This window comes from Protopterus annectens, chromosome 1.part0 (assembly GCF_019279795.1).
Source record: "Protopterus annectens isolate FY-2018-M chromosome 1.part0, PAN1.0, whole genome shotgun sequence".
Classification (NCBI taxonomy): domain Eukaryota; kingdom Metazoa; phylum Chordata; order Ceratodontiformes; family Protopteridae; genus Protopterus; species Protopterus annectens.
The window spans coordinates 1,578,524,195-1,578,543,744 of record NC_056725.1 but is presented as its reverse complement, the minus strand read 5'-3'; positions in this window follow the sequence as shown (position 1 = coordinate 1,578,543,744).

Sequence of the window (19,550 nt, the reverse complement as noted above, 5' to 3'; positions counted from 1 at the left end):
GCTGCAGTGATCAGAAGAAATGCAGATAGGGAATCATTCTGTTTTACATACTGGGTGCAATTGTTAAGTTGGTTAATGAGCCAGCTAGTTGAGGGAGTTGTGAGGCCTATAAGGTTTAGTCTTTGGAGGAGTAGTTGATGTGAGACCATGCTAAAGGGTTTTGACAAGTCCAGGAAAAGGGTGGAGACAAAATTACCTGAGGTTTTACTTTGATTAAATTGTACACAGGAAATGAAGCAGGGCAGTTTCAGCATTGCTGTTGGCCAAAAACCATGTTGGGTAGGAGAAAATAATTGGTTATCAAGTAGAAAGGCTAGAAGTTGCTGATGTAGACATTTTTTAAATACTTTTGAGAGGGGAAGAGGGACTGCTATAGGATGATAGTTTGACAGTTGGGTGGATTTGTTCGACCTTTGTATAGTGGGATTATGTAGGAAGCTTTCCTTAGTGCTTTGATGTAGTTTTCCTTAATAGATCTGTTAATTAGGATAGATACAGTGTAGCAAATCATATCATCTGCTTTACTGAAGTATTTCAATGGCAAGTTGTCAGTGGCAAGTATTGAGGGTTTCAGGTTTTTTAATGCATTGTTTGACGATATTTGCCTGGATAGTTGTTATGTTGAGAAGAGGTTTGGAGCTTTGGTCAGGGGGAGGGGGGGTTAGGTATGGTGGCTATAGGTTGTTATTGTTTGTGTTAAGTACAGTACTGGATATGAAGTGCTTGTTGAATTTGTCTGCAATGTCCCTGCTGGTTTCAAATAGGAAAGGATTTATGGTGGCTTTTCTGTCTGGTTTAAGGAGGAGTTTTAAAATTTTCCAACATCTTTTGCTGTGTTTTGTATATGTGGTTGGGTTTGCGGAGAAGACGTTATTTTTATTATAATTAACTTGTGCCTTTGTGCGGTTTCTGAGACACTGATATCTAGCTAAGTAGGATTGGGTCTTAATTCTGAGCCATTGTTTGCAAGTGTTGTCTCTGTATCTCATGAAGTGTTTGGTTTGATTGGCTAGCCATGGAGCAGAATTTTTTTCACTCTTTTATGTCTCATTAGGGCTTGTTAGTTCAGTATGGTTAAGGATTTATTGAAGTGACAGATAGCTTCATCTATAGGCAGATATTTGAGGGGTTTCCAGTCATATTGTTTAAGTGTGTCATTAAATATGGATTTTTCAAAATTGGTTATGTTTCTCACATGGCGGAAGTATAGGGGCTTAGGGGGCTTTTGGTATTTTCTGTTGATGCAAGTGAGGTGATAATCACTGAGAGAGTCTGGGAGGGTGCTGGCTAGCTTAATTTTTTTCAGGGCTGGTTTAGAGTATGCAGTCTAGTATGGATGTTTTTGGATACTTTATCAAACTGGGTTGGTTGTTGGATTATCTGAGTAAAATGATAGGGGCTAATATTGTGGGGGATAGAGTTAGGTTTGTCTGCGGTCCAGTCTATATTAAGGCTACCAAGCAGGATATTTTCTTGGTTGAAAGTAGATGAGAAGTAGCTAAGTATGTTTTTGGTAGTCTTGGCATTTTGGGGGGAGGGGGACACAGGCGGTATAATGATAAGGAGTTCTAATTGTTTAGGCAAAGTTTGGTTATTAGTGTTTCTTCAGTTCTGTATTGTGGAATAATTGGGAGGGTGGTATGCATTTGTAAGGTGGCTTGAAAGATGATGGCCATGACCTCATCCTGTTTACGTATTCTGTCTTTCCTAGTGATGGTGTAACCAGGGCAGATGATTTTGTCATCTTTAATGTGGGGTTGATAAGAATTCAATCCATGCACGAAGGTCTGATATCTTATTGCAGATTTTTCAGACTCTGAAATTATATATATTTTAGGCTGGAGGAAAAAAAACGGGGTTTGTTCTTTTTTCAAGGATTGTTGAGGAGGGGAATATTTATGCAGGGGTTTGGGTGGGTTGGGTGTTTGGTTTGATTAGGCATGGCTAGGGGTGGACTAGGGTTGTGGTGTACATCTCTACTCTCTATTAGTTTATTGAAGTGGATAGTGGAGTTTTTGCGTTTATGGAGAAGTAGTTTTGGTACTGTTTGTTGCACTGGAGTTTGGGGGGTTGTATTTGGTGTTGGTAAGTAATGTATATTTTATGAGTAGAATTTTGTCTATGCTGAAGAAGGATGGCCAGATTAGAGAAGTATATCTGTGGACAGGGTTTAAGTAGGTTTTTGTGGAGCACTTGGTTTGTCTTTAGGTAGGGCATAATTCATAAGTAGTTAATTGGCTTAGGATAGTTAAAGTTCCTGTTAGGGGAGGTAGATGTACATGGAAGGTGTGAAATAGTTGTATAAAAGAGTATAGACAGGAAATGGGAGGAAGAAAGCTACAAAAAATAATTTGATTGACCAATTGAGTAGGGGGTTGATAAGATTAGGATGGAGGAAAGATTGTTGTTTTCTAATTTGTAATTAATTGTTTATTTATTAGGCTTTAATTGGTTGGCTATATTGGCTGGAATGAGTAATGAAGCATCAGGTGATACGTTTTGCACAATAGAGTTTATGATATGGATGTGGGGGTGAGTCAGGTGATCTGCTTTTCACAATAGAGTTTATGATATGGAGGTGGGTGCGAGTGAGGTGATATGCTTTGCACAATAGAGTTTATGATATGGAGGTGGGGGTGAGTCAGGTGATATGTTTTGCACAATAGAGTTTATGATATGGAGGTGGGAGTGAGTCAGGTGATATGCTTTGCACAATAGAGTTTATGATATGGAGGTGGGGGTGAGTCAGGTGATATGTTTTGCACAATAGAGTTTATGATATGGAGGTGGGGGTGAGTCAGGTGATATGTTTTGCACAATAGAGTTTATGATACGGAGGTGGGGATGAGTCAGGTGATATGTTTTGCACAATAGAGTTTATGATATGGAGGTGGGGGTGAGTCAGGTGATGTGCTTTTCACAATAGAGTTTATGATATGGAGGTGAGGGTGAGTCAGGTGATATGCTTTGGTAAATAAGTTTAATGATATGGGTGGTGAGGAGTGTTTTGAAACCACTTGTAGTATGGTTGAGCAGAATGGGGCTAGTCCTCAGAGAAAAGAGTCCGCTCCCCAAGCTATGGTAATGTACAATCAGCAGTATAATTGAAATCTAATGTTAACATTTTTTGTTCTGTGGATTATTTTATCAGGTTAAAGGGTTGCTGCTTGCTATGTTTCTACAGAGCTGCTTAGTTTTAGGGAGAAAATGACTGAAATGTAGTATGTGTCTCGAACATGACCAGGGAGAAGAGTTGTAGGGGGTAGCTGCTCAGCAGAAGACAGGACAATGTATTACAAGCTACTGCAGAAACAGTGCATTTAATGTATTGTTTAGCAATAATGTAAGACCAGCTGGTCATGGGAGTGGGGGTGGGGTACTGGCTGTATTTGTATACCTAATAGCAGTTGGACATAAGCCACTATTTTCTTGCTCTATTAATGTCTTTTCATGGTTTAAACTTTTCTGAGATGTGAAAAAATCAGGGTAGGCAAATCTTGTCTGAGAAGGATATTCAGACTCCTAGCAGTAGTGGGAGATGGCCTGAGCAGCTGTATTAGTTTGGGGAGGAGCTCTAGATGAGTGCTGTAAGAGGTTGGACAGTGAGTGATAAGGTCTTAAGCATATTAATACTATTGTGATAAATAGTACAGGATGGGTGAATATGTGGAAATGTTCCAGATATGTAGCTATGTCTTTAGGAAGGTTTGTGATGTCTTTAAAAGTGGGAGGAGAGCAGTTGGAGTAAATGTGTGGATCGGGGGAGGGTCTAGGGAATTAGGAATGGGAAGGGAGCAAAACAGGCCACACCTCCCACTAACATAGGAGATAATCAGTATGAGTTTCCTTAAACATAATGATTCTGCACACCCTGCCCAACAAAGGTAAACAAATGGCCTGGGTGTGCTCCCATAGCTTTTCTGTCAATTTACCCATTGTTTTACTTTCACACCATTTTGAAGGGGTACAATCACTATATATTTATAGCATACATTACATTAATACTGCTACAGTCATATATTTGATTTAAATAGTGCATATTTATTTATTTTCTACTGTTTGATAACTGGGTATGTGGGCTGTTTTAACTGACCCTTTTCAGCCACAACACAAGCTTAAATTGCAGAAAATATATTAGGGTCTTACTAATTAGCACCATCATATACTAAGTAAGAAAATAGTAAAATTCAGTAGATAATAATGAATTTAGTGCAGATAGGCTAAACTTATATACAGCCATTAATGTTTCACATGTGCCCTGTGTCCATCATTGGATACATATTACAGTATCTACACACAAATATTCCTTTGAGCCTACTGCTCCTCTTGGGGAAGAACCCATTATAAGTTATTGCATCATAATACCTTTTAGCTCTTTCGTGTGAAACAAATAACTCTCTGAGGAAAAATATGATACAACTCATCATCAGATTATAAAATATACCAGTACTTAAAATCAATGTTTTCAAATATTGGAGAAAATTCATTACATTTAATAGCTGCAAACAAAGTTATTTTCATCCTTCTCTTTACTACCAAATTCACATTCCTGCTATATTTATATTTTAAAGCATAGTTACTGCCTTAGAAAGACGTTTTGTAAAACTTGATCTTAACAGCACTCTTTGCTGAGCTTGCTCAATACCAGTAGCATATTACCCCCAAAGAACTATAGATGCATTGTATGCTTTCTGTACATGATGATTCCCTAAATGGTAATGTGGAGACTAGTTGTAAAATATGTAAATAATCAGGAGCCAAAAATTATTAGTGCTTGCCTCTTTAGTAGCTACACTACTATATACTTGCTGATCCACCTTTCCAATTAATTTTAGATCCAGGATAGTGTCTGAGCACTGCTTTGCATTAATAAATGCCAGTCCAAAACCCTGTTCTTTAAAAATCAATAATAATGAAAACTGAGTAGGAGATCCATTACAAATTAATAATAAATAATCAGTATATCATATAATAATAAACATCATGCTTACAAAAGTGCATACATGGATTGATTTTTAAACAAAAATGTGAAATTATTCACATAATTAGAGCAAAAGTAATGCCTATATGTCATCATTAAACACAAAATAATTATGTGCCAAAAATGCATGCTAGCTCTTTGAGATCAAACATTATCAGTATTTTGTCCTTTCATTTATGTAAATATCTTTTTGCTTACATTTTACAGATGTTTTACTCAGAACTAATTTCTTTGCAAACCAGATTGAACTCTTATTTGCCCACTATCCTTTAACTAAACATTCTGACTAAGTTAAGCCTTTCTTTCCATAACCCAGCATTATAACTTAATATGCCTCGTTGCAGAGCTGATGTAATTTTTCAATTGATTGTACAACCAGAAATCTATCTCAGGTTATAATTGGCACATGCCAGTTTAACAGCTGTATTTTAAAATCTGTACTACATAAAAAGTATTAATCGATTTACCAATAGTTTAATTTGTAAGTTTAGAACTCTAGTTGTTTAAAAAATTGGACAGGATTCAAAAACGTTCCTGCAACATGCTATGTGACTATGTGATGATTGGCCACACTATGTGATGATTGGCCACACTATGTGATGATTGGCCACACCAAGCATGTGTGTGATTCAGAGACACAAGTACTGTTAGTTGGGAAAGCCAAGCAGCAGATCTTACAATGACGTAATAATGAGCAACATTGTTAAAATGAGTTACTCAGGGTGTGCAGATAAGGCAAAGCAAATGGCAGACTGATTTATAATTTTATAAAAGCCAAGAAATGGAGAAGTGCATAGTGTATAAGTGAACTCTGATGAATATTCACTTTCATGATAAAGTATTACATTAGTAAATATATATCTGCATGAGGCTCTTATTGCCATTGCTGTGCATGGCAGTGTGCATTATTGCCCTCTGAGGCGCTTGGTCATCCGACTGTACTTAGTGTTTCATGGACTTCATATTATCTATATTGTTGACTGGTACTATGTGAATAGAGACACCATGTAAGAAACTGTGGACATATATCGGCCTCGTCTGCAGTCCCATTGTGTTGTGGAGTACCTATCCTAGTGGATATAAGGTATTCGTGGCTTTATATATATTAGCTACAGGAACCTTTCAGTGACCTACTGGGGACACAGTAGGAGTTTCTCAGGCATCTGCCTCGAGAAGACTCCATCAGTGTCTCAGTATCATGCTTCAGTATGTGGGGAGGATGTGTGCTTCTCACAGAGGAGAGAAGGAACACAGTGCAGGAATTCTATGATATAGCCTATTCCCCTGATGTACTGGGGCCATACATATATCCCACATAGAAATAAAGGCCTCACCTGGTGAACCTAGAAGGAGGTAAGTGAACTGCAAAGGGTACCCCTTCATCAACTGTCAGGTAGTCTGTAATGCATTGTGTCTACAGGCCATACAGGTAGTCATCATGACTCACACATATGGCACAGCTGTGACCTGTACCAATATTTTGTGAGGGGTGACTTTTCCAGGGTCATCTTGTTGGGAATGCTGGATATGCCATGGAATCCTGACTGACAACCAGAATTCCACAAAATCAAACTGACCTGGGTTACAACCATGTCTAATCGCAAACAAGGTACATTGTTCAGCATGTGTTTGGGCTGCTGAATGCACATTTTTATTGTCTGGTGGTGCCCTGCAATATGACCCTAGCATGTGTACAGAAATATTTTCAGCGTGTGCATTGTTACACAATATCATACTTAGGAGATGGCTTGCAGGAGCAATAGTCACCAGCATATCATACAGTGGAGACAGAGTCAGATGAAGAGTCAGCGGTGGACCCAGCAGCAGGGGAGGGTCATGCCAGATGGAGATGGGAGCAGTATTCCGCCCTTGGTACTGGCATAGAGACCATGGGTTGCACAATCTTTGGAACATTGTAGACCAGAGTAAAGCAGAGTCACTACAATAAATGTGATGCATGTAAAACTAATACCAGGCTGTAGTTACTCATGCAGAGGCTGACCACACTATACATTACACTTAGGCAGCCCTAGTAACAATGTACAAGTGCAGGCAAAGATATTATCATTTCCACAGGTGGGGAAGGGATATCTGGATGTCTTCCATAGGGAAATGTGTGAGTGCTGTCCATCATTAAAGTAAAATGCGCTTTTGTGCATATGGGATTTCAATATGTGAGGCTGGGGGTGGGGGGCAGATTTATGTAAAAGGTTTGTGAAGGCCCACTGTCAGTAGAAATGCATTTGTTTGTATGCATGTGTGTGAGTGTGTGTGTGTGTGTGTGTGTGTGTGTGTGTGTGTGTGTGTGTGTGTGTGTGTGTGTGTGTGTGTGTGTGTGTGTGTGTGTGTGTGTGTGTGTGTGTGTGTGTGTATGTGTGTCTGCTGGCACACAGCCTCGGCAGTAGCTGCAGTCCTGCTGCTTGTTATATGAACAGGTCAGTGAAGGTACCTGCCCATGAGACCTGGCTCTTTCAAGAATTGCACTGCTTGTACCATGACCCTGGCATTATGCTGACAGGCTGTGTGCAAGATGTGCTACTGCCAAAAAAAGGCCACAATCATGAGGATGTACTCTATGGCATAAACAGTTCCACAACAGATGTAGCTTTGGAAGTGTTAGTAGGACATGCATTCATGTAGGTCATTGAGCAAACATTGTATCACCTACAACTGTGCTGGCACTAACCTGTGCCTCAGTGATGGACCTGCACCTACACTGAGTTATGGCCACTAATATACCAACCTTAGGAGAAGGGCGGTAACTCTGTCTCCGGTGAGCACCATTATCTTCCCCCATGTGTGTACCTTTCCACCTGTGGTGGCTAAGGGCAGATCCTGAGAAATGTCAACTAGTGGGTACCACACTTGCCTGACTGCTAGTGTCTCCAGTAACATGTACTCCCTGGGTGGTGTGTGGGTGTTTCCTGGATTCCTGCAAGAATAGTGGCTGTGTCCATTGTCTGCGTAGAGGAGGCAATGCTCGCATTCCCTGTGTCCAACTCACATTTTACTCCCTGACACTGTCAGCTCATCTCCATAATCATCATCATCAGAGGTTGCAAATCCTCCAACAACATGTGCTGGCAGTTTCCAAGTGTTTGTGTTGGATAAAGCATCAGCTGTAAATTCACCAAAGCACAATATCATGTCTAAGTATGACCCTGCACCAGAAATCTAAATGAAAGTGAGGTATAGGAATAGTAACATTAAAAAACATATGTTTTAATTATGTGCCTTACATCGACACCTATAGAAAAGGAATCCCTGATATTCATGTGCACAATAAATCAAACAATTAGGAGAATAACTAAGGGTCAAGAAGACTTACAACTACTCTAACATAGAAAGAGGCTTTCTTTCTTGTGGTATCTCCGGTATATAGTCCTGCTGGCCACTCAGGCTCTATCCCAGTATCCAGCAGCATTGCACTATTGTGGCATGTAGTGGTGTCACTGCTTCTGACAGATGCCAGAAACTCCTATGTCTCCATGACAGGTGGCTTTACTAACAGCCCAGCACCTGTCAACCTACCTTGCTATGCCAGGTGGACAGCTATTTTTTTCAGCAACATGTGTCATGTTGGTGTCCCTACAGTGCATTATTGTATATGTAAGGTTATGGTCATGGATAGCATTAATGCCCACCACTAAGTATTTCCAGGCATGGTCATGGTAGCCCCGGTTGGTAGCATCTGGGCCAAAGAGCTATTGCAATGGAGGGTTTGGAATAGCACCTCATTCTCTGTATCAGAGAACTTTGTTTTATCCATACTCCTTCTGCCACAGTCTGCAGTGTTTTCAAGTTTTGTCTGTTTTTAGGCATTTCACTAAGGGGAGGAAAACACTGGTATTAACATCTTGTGCATGAATGGCTCTGAAAAATCCTTACACTACCAGCCTCCCATTTGCCCATATAGCATGCTGTTGTGTCTGACAAGTCACAGATGTCAAGCCACACTCTTAAAGTAATGTGAGGCAAATACGTTTATTGAGCAAATGTCCCCCACAGTACAACACCTGTAACAGTACAACTGATTAAGGAGACATGTCTTTTTTCTCTCAGGTTTAAAAATATTTTTTGCAGGTGACATATATGTGTAACCTATACAACAGGCAAATAGGTTCATAGCTTCATAGGTTCATACTTGGCTAACTGCCCTTGTGGCCATTTTAAGCCTAGCCAATTATTCCAGGTGAGAATCAAACCTTCTACCTTGTGACTGTAAGTTAAACACCTTAACCATTACAAGGCCTGCTAGAATGTGTTCTGACACTGTGCTGATGGGTGTGTCTTCAGTTCTGTTTAACAATCCTTTAGCCCTACAACTGCTTTACCTTTGCAGTAAACCCCTCAACACACCTTCACAAAACACTTAAAAGTATAATTCAGTCATAAAGTGAACAACTGCAGTAGCAGTTAAAAACAGCCATACTTGACAAAATGAACTTGTGAAAATGACCACTTTCCTTCTTCAAGGAGAGCTTTAGTTTGCCTTAACTCTTACTGTTAGGTTCAGCTTTTGCAGGTTCAAATGTTGTTGTTCGAGTTCTTCTGTAGCATGATGGGCATCCCTGCCTTCCCTCATGCTTATTTCACTCTGACTCAGCTGACTGGTCATAATTGTTGTTGATGAATCAGTCATTTTGCATACTGAGATACCTTGTTAAACACTGTGGTCATTTCTAGTCAATGCTGTGTATATGGCTGGTTCTCTGTGGGTAGTGCTGTGCGTGCACATACCATGCCAATCCTCAAGGAGGGAGATTTCTAATTCCACACATAACCTGATGGAAATGGAGTGACTTTAGTGCCTGCTTACTCAATAGCATATAAAAGGATACAGGACATCCATGATTCACACCTCAAAATGCCATTGCGAACCATTTAAATACAGTACCTGTTTTAGCTTAGCCCACCATCTGCTATACCAGTGAACTACCCATGGTTGCCAATTGGTATGTGACAGATGGTACACATGAGAATGAGAGTAGGAACAGATGTTCTGTCATTTTTTTCTGCAATTCTTCAAGGTCAGACATCATGGCTGGAGAATGAGATGGTAGAGCTCCTTCTATTGCAAAGAGATAGTGCATGAAGGAGACCACAATTGTTACTACTTCCCTCATAAAGATCACAGCCAGAGGCTATTGCAGGAGGGCTATCAAGGGCCTCAGTATAAGACTGAGGGCTGAAATAATTCAGCCAAAGTTGTTACTTGTGTCACTAGCATCCCATGCACTGGGGAACAGTGTTGTCACCATTATAGTGACATGAGGCATGACCTCCTAGGCTGGTGGGTAGATGAAGTTAGACAGCAGGCACCTCTAATGTACTGTAAATAGAACTTATGTGAGCTGCACATACACCTTGCCAGTAGATGTTGTCTATAGCTCCTGCACTGCTGGTTTTCTCTCAATATCCTCTGAAGCTATTGCAGAGAATAGGCAGCTGTATAGGATGCGACTAGAACATCAAAGAAAGTGCTGGAGTAATTGTACTTGTTTTATAATGTAGACATTTTAATGTTAAAAATTTATTCAGGAGGTATAGATGCAGTTTTATACAGTATAGGTTTTATACATCGACTCATCTTCTGTGCTAACTTCCATAGTACTAATGTAGCAGAATAACTGTTAGAAGTTATTACTGTTTATATGTGTGTGTGTGTGTGTGTGTGTGTGTGTGTGTGTGTGTGTGTGTGTGTGTGTATGCGTGTGCGTGTGTGTGTGTGCGTGTGTGTGTGTGTGTGTGTGTGTGTGTGTGTGTATGCATGTTTTTATACCTGGGCAAATATCTCAGGATGCTAAAGCAGTGTTCTCACATTATGATGACGCCTTTAGGGTCAATTCCCACCTTACATGTGTATTCTGATATAATTTTTAATTTTAGATGTCTGTTTCACTATAGTAGCTTCAAGATTAGAATGGAAAAATATGTATGAGCAAATGGGTGAGATTTTTAACAACTGCATTCATAGATAAGGTAATTTAGATTAAGATGCTGGATATAAAATCCTGTGATTAATGACAGTTTTGTATGAAAGTTCTAAACTTTTTTTCTGAATATTATAGGAGAAGGTTTAGACGTCATGTAGGTAGGTGCATGCGTGAATGGGTGTGCCTTCTTTGAAGGTTGGGTGTCGGGCTGGCAACTCGGCACCGTAAAAATCCACTGCCAATCATTAGCGGACCGGAGTTCTGCTGTGGCGACCCCTAACTGCAAAAAGCCAAAAGACAAGTAGTAGCAGTAGATAGGAGAAGGTTTAGAGAATATAAGGCAAAACCAAAAATAGAGTGTTAATGGTTTAATTGCAGAAAAAAAGCATTTACTGTAATAGTTTGGTGGTGGGATGTTTAGTTGCTACTTTTGAAATACTAGGAGACTTCAAAATAAGAGGTCAAGCATTCTGTAACTTACCTAAAGATTTTTGAATTTATTTATTAGACCAGAATGGTAACACTCCTCAGTAATTGGGAAAAAAAGATTATTTTGAGATCGCCAGCTGTGAACCAATGCATAAGAAAGTTGTTTATAGTGCTGCACATGAATATGAGGGGTAACTATGAGAGCAAGTTAAATCTTCACTACAGGCTTCACAGGCAGAGAGTGTGACATATTCAAGCAGATATCAAGGCCTTGTAGTAAAACATTTCCAGTATAATTAAATGAAGCATGTACACTCCAAATATGTACACTCCAAATATCCATAGCAACAGGGAGCTAACTACAGATGTAGCACCACAGTAGAAGTAGATTGTCTTGAAATTGCACCTGGTCCAGATTATAACCCCATCCTGATAGCAGGTTAGAAAATCACTGATAAATGTATACTGAACGAGGAATACCCCGGGATTCATGAATGCTAAAACTCCATGTAGGAACAGTGTAACAGCTCCTGCATGGAGTTCGGCCGCTGAGTGATTCAGCAAACAGCTGATCTGACGTGCACGAGCCTGTCTACACTGTTCCTGCACAGAAGACTGTGTGGCATACTAATCACGTAATTTGCTCCTGAAAACCATGCAAATGAGGTGAATTAGCGATTCAGGAAGCTGCCAGGTCTCTGTGGAGGAACAGTGTCAGTGCAAAAAAGAAAACAGAGGCATGACAGCTCAAATAAAAGCATGTATTAACATCTCTGTGCATGCCAATAGCCAAATATATGACCATTGGCATGAATAAATGTTTAATTTTAATAAAAAATAATATTTTGTTTTTGTGGCCAATCTCAGCCATTTAAGCACAGGGCAGCAGTGCTCAAACACGATTGTGCTGAAAATAAAAACAAAAATGTGAAAACTCAAGTTTAAGGGAAATCTGCATTTTACCATTATAGTCTACGGCATGCAGAATCAAAACAATACCAAGGGACAGTGGTTGTCAAGAGGAAAGGCTCCATGTCAGCACTGTATCTATGGGCTAAGTGCAGTGGGGTATGCAAATGAGGGGAAATTTACTGGATCGTGTAGGCAGGAGGAGCAGCTAACATGAAAAGGGTGTTTGTCATACTTGCTGTAAGCACATTGGAGCACTGTTGCCTGGGTTTGTGCTTAGCTAAGCCCAGCTAAGCAAAGGTGTGTGTCTCAGGCTGCATAGCTTTGTTTACACTGCCTACAGGGGTATGTGCACCTGGTCTTAAACAAAAAAAAAAAAAAAAAAGAAAGATAACAGGAAATGGCAACACTGTGTATATGTAAGCAAGGGGGTGTGTCCAAGACTGTATAGCCTTTTTTATCTTGCCTAAACGGGTGCATGTGGTGCGCACCGGGATTTAAATACAAAATAAAAAAAAAAAACAGGGAATGGCAAGTGGAACAGGGAAATAGCAGAACAGAGGCACTCAAATGCAAGTAATAGAGCTGGCAGGTGGAATGCATCATACTCAGCCAATCACACAGGCAGCATCTGCAGCACACCACTATAAATTATGCAAACACCTTTCAGTCTGATTTCTACCACAAACTCTACATCACAGGTGTACACAGATGGGGGAATTTTACCTGACAAAACTAACGCAATATTAGGGGCTGCAGTCACTCTCATACATCAGCATTTGCAAGAGGCTGAGGGTGGTGAAGAGGACAATGCTGACAACTGCCCCAGACTTATGAGGAGGAGGAGAAGAGTGTTCAGGCCCAGGATAACCTACCAGGGGCTACATGGTCTGGAGATAGTAGATCGCTACAGGGTGGATAGGGACATACATTTGGAGCTTTTCCGGCCTCGCCTCACATCCAGATCAAACAGAGGGGAACCAATCCTAGTGGATACTAAGGTATGTGCAGCTCTAAGAATACCAGCTACAGGTACTTTTCAAAGACCAACTGGGGATATCATGGGGGTCTCACAAGCATCTGCATCCAGGATACTCCACCAGTTCCTGGATGCCATGTGACCACATGCCAAGGAGCACATTAAATTCCTCACCACTCGTGAAGAGAGGGCCCACAATATGCATCTCTTCCACCATGTAGCAGACTACCCGGAGGTACTAGGTGCCATAGACTGGACGCACATTCACATCAAAGCACCACCTGGTGAATAGAGTAGGGTCTACATAAACCGCAAGAGGTTCCACTCCATCAACAGCCAGGTCATGTGAAATTCCCAGGGCATCATCATGAATGTGTGTGCTGGCTGCCCTGGAAGCTATCAGGACTCTGACATCTGACATTCCTCACAGCTGTGTCAGTGGTTTTCCAGGGGGAGACATCCCATATGGCCATTTAGTGGGGATGCTGGCTATGCACTTGAGCCATGGATGATGACACCCATCAGACATGTGCACACACCGACACAATAATGCCATAATGAGGTACATGCACATACCAGGATCATTATAGAGCATATGTTAGGGATGCTCAAGTCATGGTTCCACTGCCTTGACATATCTGGTGGAGTCTTGTAGTACTCTCCAGCCACTTGTGCATACATGTTCATTGTATGTGCCATGCTACATAACATGGTCCTGCAGAAACAGCTGCAGCAGGAACAAAATGGGGAGGGGCCATACAACGCCCCCACCAATGCCAAGGTTTCCACAGGCACTGAGGGACTTGGAGGAGGAACTTCCTGAGCCTGCCCCTGTAGGCAGATGGCAGCATGCCCAGTATGCCCAGGTCTTGGCAAAGAGGCAATGCATAGCACATACACTGACACTGTAGGGACCTAGGGACTGATATCTCTCTCCGACTCGCACACACAGTAAAATGGATGCCAAACATCACACCACTTGTACCTTACCATGTATAAGCAGTGTACTGCATGCATCTGACATAGTCAGAATTCATGCACTGTCCTCACAACTGCCTCAGGCACAGGGTAAGTCAGCCTTCTTAACAATGAATGAATGGAGTAGAATGTTCTGATAGCATATCCATGGTATAGATGCAAGCATGCAAGGGAATGGGCTGGCTTACTGGGATAGCACCAGACAACTGACAGCTATATGGGACAGCAGAAAGTGTATGCCCAGTACTGACTTACCCACACTATGAAGTACACTGTATTTAGAAATGCCACTGCAGTATATGTGTTGAGCCAAATAACTGGGGGGGGGGTCATAGGTCACATGCATGGATGTCAAAGTGGGGGTCCCACACTCAATCCAAGCCTCACTCAGCAGATCAGCTGCAGAAAACCATAGGGAAGTGTGTGGCAAAGGGCACCAAATGGTGACATCTATGAAATTCCCACCTACAGACTTACACTCTGATATCACAGCAGCACTGGCAGTGGCAGTATGGCTCTGAAAGCTAAGAAGTCCAAACCTAAACATGTGTATAGGAGAACAATCTGACCCATGGTTGATACTGTTATGCCTATAGTCTCAAAGATAGGGCACATCACTATGTTAAATGTGTCCAAAATGTTAAGCAAATATCAGCACAGCTTCTGCAAATGTGTAGTGTGTACAGGTGTGCCCCCCTCACAGTCCCATACAAATGCAGTAACATGTCCCTAGCTGTAAGCAGTATACAGCTGTCATCCAGAGTGATGGCTCAATACAAACAGAAAGCAAGTGACAGTAGTGCTTAGTCCACTTATTGGTGCCATCCTAGTGGTGTCCCCTGCCCTGTAGCCTGCGAACATATCCTCATCAGAATGCATTGCCTTGATACAGATGGGCTGCATCTGCCACACCTGGCTTACAGGCCACTGCCAAAGGCCTATGTCTCACCCACAGTGCCCTTTTTTGGAGTGTCATGGGGTCCATAACACCAACATAACATACACAACAAAATGCAAGGAAATGCCATGCTGCTAAATGCCAGGAGCATACCTCCCAAACTCAGAAACCTAGATATCTGAAAAAAACACAAATAATTGGGCGATAAAGTTCCAAAGAGAAGGACGCATGGGAAAACCTGCAATAATAATGTAATAAAGTTGATATAGTGGAAAAGTGTTTTAATACCATGGAATGTCTGAAGGGTATGAAGTCTGAAACTGCAATTTCATGGACAATAATATCTGACTTCAACTCTGAGTGAGTTGCAAAACACTAGCTTGAAAACCACACCTGTATGGGTAACTTACCAGATATATGAGCTACGAATCTGCACATTGAAGTGAAACCATCTACAGTCAAGAGGTATGGCTAGGAGTCTAAACATTGGACTGCACTCATTGCATGGAGTCCCAACCCTGGAAGATGGTGACATGTCTGCACCCACAGAAACCTGTCCCACAGCCATGGGGAAAACACAACAAGCCTTCCCTGATCACTCATCCCATGCAAACACATGACTTCAAAATGTGGGTGGCCAAACCAAATGATGTGGGGGTATGCATATATGTGAGACAGACACACACCTCCAGTCTGGTCAGTCTGAGACATACAAGACCCCCAAGTGTGGGCAACCCTTCACACCACCCCTATGCAAATTGTAGGTAGCTACAGGCCAACATATCTGACTCAGTCTCCACCCCCGCAACACCACATATCTTACCCTCTACAAATCTATCTGGAGTCCACCTGTCACCCTGATCCTGCCTGAGTTGTATTACTCAACCATGGACTGTAAGCAAACCATGCCAAAACAGAAATGCACACAGATCCCTGCATCCTTGTATATCAACAAGGTAGTTGACCATTTCCACAGCAACAGCAGTCAATTATCTGTAGCCACACATCTCAACAGGCTGGATTGTGCAAGAATGCCTAGCATTCGGTCCATAATAATTGCTTGTTCATCATCCAGGCTGTATTTCTCTAGTAAATCACTGTGATGATCTGAGGAGGTATGTCATGAGGTACTGAAGCAATACATGACAGTGTCAAATGGCATATATGACAGATAACTGCTAAAACAAGCCCTGTAACCCTAGCACCCCATGCATTACTGAGAGAAATTGTCACAATCACTATATGGCCTGTTGTCTCCACATTTTGATAGGCTATCTCCAGATATCCTGCACCAACAGGTTGAGAGGTATGGCTGTAGCACAAAACAAACAGGGGTGGAGTACAACACTCCCTGGAATGGAGTTCCACATGTACTATAAAAGGACACACTGGGGATGCTCATACACTTAGAGAAATGTTAGTAGGATCTAGGAATGAACAGACCAAAATGTCAGTAGGATCTAGGAATGAACAGGCCTTCCTCATCCAGTGCACTTCCCATTGCCCCACCTTAACAGTCCTGAAGATGTCTGTCACCATAGATGTCACTTTTGTTAGGCCTAGCCCCATAAGCTCTGTGGCATGTGAGATAACTGCATAACAGTACAAATAACCAGTTAGTAGGAGTTCTAATCTCAGCCCTGGCAAATGTAAAAGTGTGTGTTTACAGCTAAAAGCTTTTGGGTCCATTCAAACCTAGTACACTTCCCCTACTTTAGCAGTCCTGCAGATATCAGTCAGCTTAGAAGTGCCTTCCTTTAGGCTTCAGCCCTGTACTCTGTGGCACGTGTGATAACTGCATAACATGATAGTGCAAATAACTAGTTAAGCAGGAGTTCTAATCTCAGTCCTGGCAAATGTAAAAGTGTGTGGGTTTACAACTAAAGGCTTTTGGGTCCATTCAAACCCAGTACAGTTCCCCTTTCCCTACTTTAGCAGTCCAGCAGATATCAGTCATCTTAGAAGTGCCTTCCGTTAGGCCTCAGCCACCTAAGCTCTGTGGCATGTGTGATAACTGCATAACACTGTAATACAAATAACTAGTTAGGTAAGAGTTCTCTTCTCAGTTCTGGCAAATGGAGAAGTGTGTGTATGTGTGATAGCTGTGTGTGCAAGACTGCGAGAGCTGTGTGTTTGTTTATAGATTAAACTGCTTTATACCATTCCCACACATGACACTGCACACTGACCTACATTATCAGTCCAGATGATGTCAGTCCCTTATCCGCAACTTTGGTTAGCTCTCAGCCCTATGCGCTCAGTAGTGTGTGTGAAAAATGCTTAATACTGTAATATAAATGACTAGTTTGGCAGGGTTTCATGGAAATGTGTGTGTGGGTATGTATGTTTGTAAGCAGAAGTATTTTGATATGTTTCCCACTCCCTGCCCTACTTTATCAGTCCTGCTGATGTCATTCCCCATGTCAGCACCTTTGGCTAGCTCTCAGTCCAGTAAGCTGTGTAGTGCATGTGGTAACTGTGTAACACTATGGTATAAATCACTAATTAGATAGGGGTTCTATTCTCACATCTGGCAAGTGTGTCTGTAGGACAAAGTATTTTGATATGTTTCCCACCCACTGCCTATTTTATCAGTCTTACTGATGTCATTTCTCTTATAGGTTCATAAGTGTGTGTAGTAGGCTAATGGTCCGGGAGCCTTAACAAGCATAGCACATAGAGGGGCCCTGCCATTGTGCCACCCGATGTTACTTCCCAGTGCCTGTATCAAGTATAGCCACTGCAGTGATCCTTGGGTTGAACTATTACCCATCCACTCAGCAAGATTTTTCTGGAACAGGGTCAGCTAGGTGCTCTGCATGACATGTATGGGAAGTGTATTCCAGGGCATGTGCAGTCTCTTTGTGATGGACCTGTCCCACCAGCATGTTGTGGGGATTGTGGTACTGAGGTAGAGGTCTCTGCAGTGTGTGGTGTGGATGGATTTATATGTAGCATTTCTAAACCAGCTGGATCAGGCATGGCTTTGTAAGTCAAGCACAGATAGCTGTTAATTAGGTGATATGACACAGAGAATGGCTTGGGTCTTCTGAGTCTGTCTGTGTAGGATGTGAGTTTAATGCATAGGAACCCCTTTGTGAGGTGCATCTGTGGCTTCTCCAGCTGTAGCAGGTGACTAGTGAGGTACATGGCAAATGGGCCATCATACTCGGGGAGTGGTCTAATGAGGGAATAGTAGCCAGAGATCATTACCTCTGTCTTCCTGGATGCAAAACCCTTGGTAATGCAATGTGCCATATCGAAGGACTTCCTGACCACAGTGGCACTGTGGTGCTTAAAGGAGAAGTTGCTGTCAACCTGTGTCCCCAGATCTCTTATAATGCCTACAGTGTTGATTGGGCTCCTATTGATGTGGTACTTACTGGAAACTTGAGTGTTTTACTAAAGGGGATGATGCATTTTGTGGTGTTAAGCTTTTGGTCATGGTTTCCACACCACTCATTGGTCTCAGTGAGGCCTTTCTGTAGGATGTCTGCATCACTTGTGGAGTTCATGATAACTCCCAGCTTTCAGTCCTCTGTGAACTTGGTCAGTCAGAGTTCTTCTGTGTTGGGCTGGACTCCTGAGAAGTAGATGCTGGACAGGACACTATCCAGTACTGGTCCCTGTGGGGCTCCACTCGTGACTGCTTACCAGCCTGACTTGGAGTTTGCCACTGTCACACTGTGTGTTCTATGAACCAATTTGCAAACCACCTACTGATATAGGGGTTGATGACTAGTTTGTTGGGTTTATCAATAATCCCTGACTGAGGAATGGTATCAGAAGTGTTGGCCAGATTGAGATAGGCTGTATGCAGTGCCTTACTGTCATACACAGCCCCGGTGACTCACTGATAGACATCAAGCAGGTTGAGCAGGCATGATCTGCCATTCACAAAGCCAGACTGTGTGGGGTTCAGAGTTAGGAGATCACCCATATCTTGGTCAGTCAGATCCCTGATGATGCGGTCCACACCTGTACATAGTAGACTTGTCAGGCTAAGGGCCCAATAATCCCCAGGGTCTGTATATGCTACCCCTTTATGGAGAGGGATGACTGTAGTAGTGTGCCATTTTGGAAGGACAAAGCCTGAGGTGAGGCTGTGACTGACCAGGGCACACAGATGTAGTGCCAGGTCTCTTTGTATGTCATGTAGAAGACAGCCACAGATAATTTGCGGTCCCATGGAAGCTGTATCTTTGCCTGTGGACAATGCATGTCTAATCTGCTCTGCAGTAATGCTGGGTGCCTGTCATTCATCTGCCATTGTGATTGTCCCCTTGGGGAGAGAGAGGGGTAAAACTGGCACTGAATATGTTGGCAAGAATGTGGCCAATATTTGTTGTCTCAGGATAGGAATTAGCATTGTGCAGTAACTCACAGCACTTGTGGTTATTGCTGTGGAGGTTGCTGATATAACTATCAAAGGCTTTTGTG